Here is a 7,326-nt window from a genome sequence, read left to right on the forward strand (position 1 = left end):
CAGGGGGGAGCTCCTCAACCCCCTGATCGGCCCTGCTCTGTGCCTGACAGGGGGTGGCGCCGCAACCTCCCCATCAACCCTGCCTTGAGTGTGATAGGGGGCGGTGCCCCAACCCCCCAATTGGCCCTACCCTGAGCATGACTGAGGGTGGCATCGCAACCTCCCGATCTGCCCTGCTCTGTGCATGACAGGGGGCAGCGCCCCAACTCCCCAATCAGCCATGCTCTGAGCCCGACCAGGGGCTGCACCTAGGGATTGGGCCTGCCCTCTGTCACCCGGGAGCAGGCCTAAGCCAGCAGGTCGTTATCTCCCGAGGGGTCCCAGACTGCGAGAGGGCACAGGCCGGGCTGAGGAACCCCCCCTCCCCCCCCCCCCCGAGTGCACAAATTTTTGTGCACCGGGCCTCTAGTTGATCATAAAAGAAAACCCAAACTCCCTGTGATGCCCTGAGTGAGCTGGTCCCAGCCCACTCCCTCTCTAACTCTTTCCCACCCAAGAATCTAATTATCTCCCACTCAGTCTGTTTTATTTTCTCCATAGCTTTTTACCACCACCAAATATTTTCTTGTTTCTTGTGTATCTGTCTCCCAGTACTCCCAGTGATAATGGGATTATGTATGTCTTAGGTACAGTTTCTCAGGCCCTTCACAATGCATGGCATAGTTAAGTAGGTACTCACATATTTGTTGGATGAGGGTGGTGGGTGATAGGGTCACAAAGGGAGTTGGTCCTCAATTAGAGGAGGTTATTAAAATCAGGCCCAAGTTTGAACTTTCTACAAGGCCGCAGGGAATGACATTTCTTAAAAGTGTGTAATGAATATTGTTTCCAAGTATATAGAATGGGCATGACTACACTATAGAAGAGAGAATAATATTGATAGGAAAGACTAATTTAGACATATCAATTTGGAACCAATCGTATACACAACTTGAAGAATTCCATAAGTGAGTAGAGAGACAAAACTGATGTCTTAAGAAGAGAGATGAACTCTATGTGAGAACAGAACAAGAATTGTGTCTTGGTGACATTATATTAGGGCCCAAGAGAATGAAGAACCAGCAAAAGACCAGGAGAAAGAATGGATTTGGAGACAGAACAACAGAATATAGTTTCAGAAATAGGCACTACTGGTAATAGCTGGCTACCAAGCCAGGGACAAGTCCCAAGACCAAAGCACCACCAGCCAGCCACAGCAAGATAGGAGACATGTTGACTGAGGCTTTGTTGTGGTGCCTTTACCCGTTTTAAAGCATTAGCCTCTTTAGGAGCATGGGCAAGAATAGCCTACAATTTGTCTGTAAATCCGCAAATGAAAAATGCAAATTACTTTTTGGAGTTGACCAATCCCTCCCACACTGCCCAGCACCACTCCATCTGGAGCTGTGATACAACCATTCAAAGGGACATTAAGGAAGCTCTCAACCATTCTGTTGACAGGGTCATGTTGGCGACTTCCCTAACCCCCACCTCCCATGTGAGGTAGAGGGGCCTCTGTGATGTCCATAGTCCTTCAGTTGCTGTATATTAGCAGGAGAAACACCTCACAGAAACTGGCTTAAATCAATATCAGGCTTTAGGTTAATTCAATTAAAAGTTCAAGCAGGAGGTACCTTTACCTGTATTGTAGGACAATCTCAGCCCTGCAAGCTCAGGCCAGAGAGTAACCATGTCCTATCCTCCCATCTACTTTTATAAAAATGTTAATCCTCACATAAGGATATTTTTTTCCCATTGCTTTTCAGAGAGAGTGGAAAAGAGGGAATAAGGGGGGAGAGGAAAACATCGATGTGAGAGAGACACATCAATTGGTTGCCTTCCACATGCACCCCCACCAGGGCCAGGGATGCAACCTACAAATCAGGTACACACCCTTGACTGGAAATCGAACCCACAAACCTTCAGTACATGGACTGATGCTCTATCCACTGGGCAACACTGGCCAGGGCTCTCATCTACTCTTAAGTAATCTCATAAAGAAAAGAGTTTCTTTTTATGACTGAAAGGTAAGTCATTGCTACCTTTAAAACACCATCTCAAAAAAGTTTCCTAGTTGTAATATCCAGTTTGAAGAGGATTATTAAAAGGAAACTGAGATTTAGATTTAAGGAGAAGCTATATCCTACATCTCCAAGACAGAAGACATATGGCATTTTGTAAGTCCGGAGTACACTAGTATTATGGGCCCATTTCAGGGAGCAATGGCCCAAACACATTGATTACCGGCCAGGAGTGTTGGACACGTAGGATTAAATGAAGCAACATTAATAGTAAGGTAGAGACAGTTCCATTTTGTAGGTGGGGAAACCATCTCAGACATGATTTCCCACAGACACCCAGAACTCCTCTAGCTGTTACGCATCAGGGCCAGGACTTCATCCTAGATCTGTCTGATTCCTGCATCAATGCTTTGGATCACTAAGCAAACAACCTGTGAAAAAGGTCCGATTAGGAAAACACCGGCACTTAATGTGTAAGATGAGAAGTTGGAAAATAGAAAAGCATGTGTTTTAGGCAATGGAAACAGTGGCGGTCACCTCCAAAATACTCGGCTATGTGCTGCCACCTCATTGCTGCTCATCCACCGTAAGACCCAACCAGCTCAGTTCATGGGGCTGTCTGAATGCACATAAGAGGCCAGTTTGGTGTCAGGAGATAAAATGCTTTTGCTTCTGAGGAGGCCCAAGGCAGTGCCTAACTCTAGGACCATTCATCCTTCGGCCACATTCCAGGATGTATAGCCATAAGGAGCTTTGGAAGTGGATCCAGGGGTTCAGATGGCTGCCACATTCCTTCAAATAAAATATCAAATACTAGAGGCCCAGTGCACGAAATTCATGCACTGGGCGGGGGTGGGGAGGTAGTACCTCAGCCCGGCCTGTGCCCTCTTGCAGTCCAGCACCCTCAGGGAATGTTCGACTGATGGCTTAGGCCACTCCCCACGGGGAGTGGGGGAGGTGGGAGAGGCTCCCACCACCGTGCTTGCCAGTCCTGAGCCCGGCTCAGGGCTTCCGGCTGAGCGGAGCTCCCCCTGTGGGAGCGCACTGACCTCCAGGGGGCAGCTCCTGCATTGAGCGTCTGTCCCTGGTGGTCAGTACGCGTCATAGTGACCGGTCGTTCCACTGTTCAGTCAATTTGCATATTAAGCTTTTATTATATAGGATGAGATGGCACAAGCAGAGAAAACTCAGCTTCAGATCAGACAGGGTCCTCTCCTCTCCCTGAGGTGTCTGGAGGGAACAGTTTGAAAGTCATAGGTTTGGCCAAACCACTCCGTTGGGGGCCATCCTGCACAAACAGCTGCAAAGCAAACCCTTCTGTTTTTCACAAGCTTCTCTAGTCACAGCTCAAAGTGGGCTTCCTTCCCTCACAGTGCTCTTTGCAGCAGCCGGGAGGGCGGGCTACCCTGTCATTCTTCACCAGTAGCTTCTGAATTTGAGTTCCAGAGAAACCACACTTGTTATTTAGGCAAACGCCACCAATGCCACAAACTAAAGGGCTTTATCTACACACACACACACACACACAAGCGCGCGCGCGCCCAGCGTCAGGCCAGCCCTGCTGCTGCCCACACAGGGACCCCTGTCCTGGGTGTCAGGTGGCAGAGACCTAGCCAAGGGACCCTGGCCAAGTCTTGTTAATGGTCCCGAGTTACCTTTTCTAGCTGGGGCATTATAGGACATTAAAAATATTTTTATTGATTTTTAGGGAGGAAGGGAGAGAAACATCTATGTGAGAGAGAAACATCGATAGGCTGCCTCCTGCAGCCCCCACCAGGGATGGAGCCTGCAACCCAGGCATGTGCCCTGACCAGGAATTGAACCAGCAATGCTTTGGTGCACGGATGACACCCAACCAACTGAGCCTCACTGGCCAGGGGCAGGACATTTTTTTTGCTTTCTATGAATTTCTCGATGGAGCCAATCTTTGACTCTGAGCATCTTTCATGAACTGAGAATTGTGTTAAATTAAGATATATTTCACCATCCAAGAGCTGGCTCCTCTAAAGCAGTATTTTCCTGACTCTAAATTAACACAGCCTTCAGAAATGTGTTGAGCATTAACTCCCAGTAACCCCACTCCGCCTCCAAGTTAACCACCTCTACCTGCCCCAGTGATCTGCACGTGCTCCAAGGGGCTAATTACAGAAGGGGAAAGTTGATAGAGTTTTGGGACACGTTTCTCCTCTTTGCCTGGACTGTGGACACTCCAAGGTGCACAGGCCGGCAAGCAGACACCGCCAGGGCTGGGGTGGGACTTCTGGGCAGGGGTTGCGGGCCCCAGGAACAGGCCCCGTCTCGGCATACTTTGGCTCCCCACAGGGCTTTGCCGACATGGGCCTGACACGCAGACACCACGTTTGATGCAGGGAGGCGCACAGCCAGGCCTCCCTTAGGGCTCACCCTGGCCCAGAGGGGAGGCAGGTGTCAGAGCAGAGAAGGAGGCTGGAGACCAGGCCCTCTTCCGGGTGGTCCCACCTCCCAGGCTTGGGAAGGCTTTGTGGGAGGTGCCAAATCGGGTGAAAACGCCCAGAGGGCTATTTCAGGAAGAGAGAACACAAGTAAAGGCACAGGGCACACAGATCCACAGGCTGCGGTGTGGTCACACCTGGCTCCACGCACCTGTAAGCTCCCCTCTGGGCTCTACAGAGTAAACGGACACCCGCCATCTGCCACAGCCTCCTCACCCATCCTGGCAACACTTTCTGTAAACCGAGGCTGAGTTCAACCCGCTGAGGCCCTCGGGGAGCCCCTGGCGTTGGGAAGGGAAGAGGGCAGCACCCTGCCAGGGTCCCCAAAAGGCTTCGTGGCTCATTACCTGAACAAGAGCAAGGTGTCTGGTCAGTCCCTGGGAAGAGGGCTCAGGGAGGACACGGCCACACCAGGAGCCGGGCACCTCACACAGGATGGGCACCGCCTGCTTATTACTCACCTGCAGGGAGCTGCAGCCCACACCCCGGGCGGGGCTTAAATGCCCTCAGCAGGCAGCAGGTGTTTTGAGGCGTTTGGCCCTTCCCCACGGGGTTGGTTTCTGACTTAAGCCCATGGTTCTTAGCGCTGGGTGCGCATTGGAATCACGTGATGGCGCTGAACCCTCTGCGCCGGGGCCTTAGCGCAGACGGAGTGGGTCTGGGATGGGGCAGCCTCAGGTGATTTGCATGTCCGGGTGAGGTACAGGCAGGAGCCTCAGAGCACCCCGGGCCTCCAGACTGAGGCCCAGGACGCAGCTTAGCCTTTTCAGACCCTCAGACGAACTATTAAAGGTGAGGGGCAGGGGAACCTCCGTCCAGGAACGGTAGCACTGTGAGTGTTTAAGGCTTCTGGGATGGCTGGATTGAGAGGCCCCTTCCAAAAATCAGAATATTTGGCTTAAAGCTGACTTTGAGCAGTTAACAAATGTTTATTCCCATGGTAGGCAAGGAGAGAGAGTGGTGGTTTTGCTTAATATTGAAATGGAAATAGGAACACATTTTCATGTATTTTTCTAACAAATATTTATTGAGTGCCCACTGTGTGCCAGGCCCAGACATGTGATAGGGACAAGATGACCTGGTCCCTGCCCTCCTATCCAGAGCAGAGATGGGCTCTCCCAGCACAGTGGACACAGGACAGCAACTGGGACAACACAGGGCCAGGGAGGTCTGGGAGGGCTTCCTGGAGGAGGCAGTGCTAAAGCCAAGTCCTCAGGAAAAGCAGTTAGTGGGTGAAAAACTGTGAGAAAGATGCTCCAGGCTGAGGGAACAACACAGGAAAAGGCACTGAGGCAAGAAAAATGGCCAGGGTTCCCCTGGGAACACAGGCCATTCAGGATTGCCAGAGAAACAATGGGGTCAGGTGCCTGGGCAAAGATGGGCTGGTATGCAGGGGAAGGGGTGGTGGGGGCTGTCCATGCTGGTCCAGGCAGGAAGGGCTGCGCTGTCTGTAGGCGCTTTTAATTATCACCAGGAGCCAGGGATTATGAACAGCATTGACGAGCTGCACCCACCTTGCTCCTCACTCTCTGAAGGTGGTTGGACTTTGTGCTGAGGGCACCAGGAGGCCCTGAAGGCCTCAGCAGGGTTGTGCTCCTATTTTGCATTGTTTTTACTTTTCCACTAAATCCATAAAAGCAGAGAGAACAATACGCACAAATCCTCAAGTACTTGCCACTTAGGTCCAACCAACATCATCTTTTTCCTTCTCCTCCCACCTTCTTGATTTTTGCTGAGGTGTTTTAAAGGAAATCGCAGACATCCTATCATGTTACCCATAAATGTTCAGAACAAATCTCTAACAGATAAGACTTTAAAAACTAAAACCATTTTGGAATATTTAGGCTAGCCTTGGGGCGGTAAGAGAAGGACTCTTTCTGGGGTGGGGCTGAGTGGAGGAGGAGCAGATAAGAGGTGGCTGGAGGGAAGAGTGGAGAGCAGGAGGGTCTGACCCCAGGATGCTGTGGTCACAGGAAGTGAGGGGTGCAGAGAAGTGGGGGCTCTGAGAGGGTAAAACGTGGAGTTCAGGGATGGGTCCTCACACTCAGGTGCCTAAAGGACATCGAGGTGGGGATGCAGCACAGGCCAGTCAGAGCTGGGCAGGGCTCGGTGACCCATTGGAGGGGGAGGTGGGTGACAATAACACAGTCACATGGCTGATGCCATGGTGTTAAACCGAAGTGGCTGGTGAGGTAGTGCCAGAAGAGGGGAGTTCGGGATGACTTGTGGAGGCCTGATTCTGCAGGGCCCAAGGCTCTCATGAGAGATTGTCCCAGGCCCCCCAGTTCTTCCCGCAGCATTTGAGATAGCCCACCTCTTTCCACCTCCATCATGGCATTCTCTCACCTCATTACAGCTATCCCTGCTTTGGCCCATGTGCCTACAGGCTTTTCCATTTAAGTCAGGCTATACTACTTTGCTACTTGAACAATCTAGTGCTCCCCAATCTGATATAATAAAACCCTAATATGCAAATTGACCAAATGGCCGAACGACAGGTTGCTATGATGTGCACTGACCACCAGGAGGCAAATGCTCAACGCAGGAGCTGCCTCCTGGTGGTCATTGCGCTCCCACAGGGGGAGCACCGCTCAGCCAGAAGCTGAGCTCATGGCTGGTGTGTGCAACAGTGGTGGCAGGAACCTCTCCCGCCTCCGCGGCAGCACTAAGGACCCCTTGGGGGATGTCCGACTGCCAACTTAGGCCCATGTGAGCCTAAGCTGGCAGTTGGACATCCCCTGAGGGGTCCCGGACTATGAGAGGGTGCAGGCTGGACTGAGGGACGCCCCCCCCCCCCACCAGTGCATGAATGTTGTGCATTGGGCCTCTAATGTCTCTATAATCAGCTATGAGGC

This window comes from Myotis nattereri (genome assembly GCF_964212035.1).
Source record: "Myotis nattereri genome assembly, chromosome: 5".
Lineage (NCBI taxonomy): Eukaryota > Metazoa > Chordata > Mammalia > Chiroptera > Vespertilionidae > Myotis > Myotis nattereri.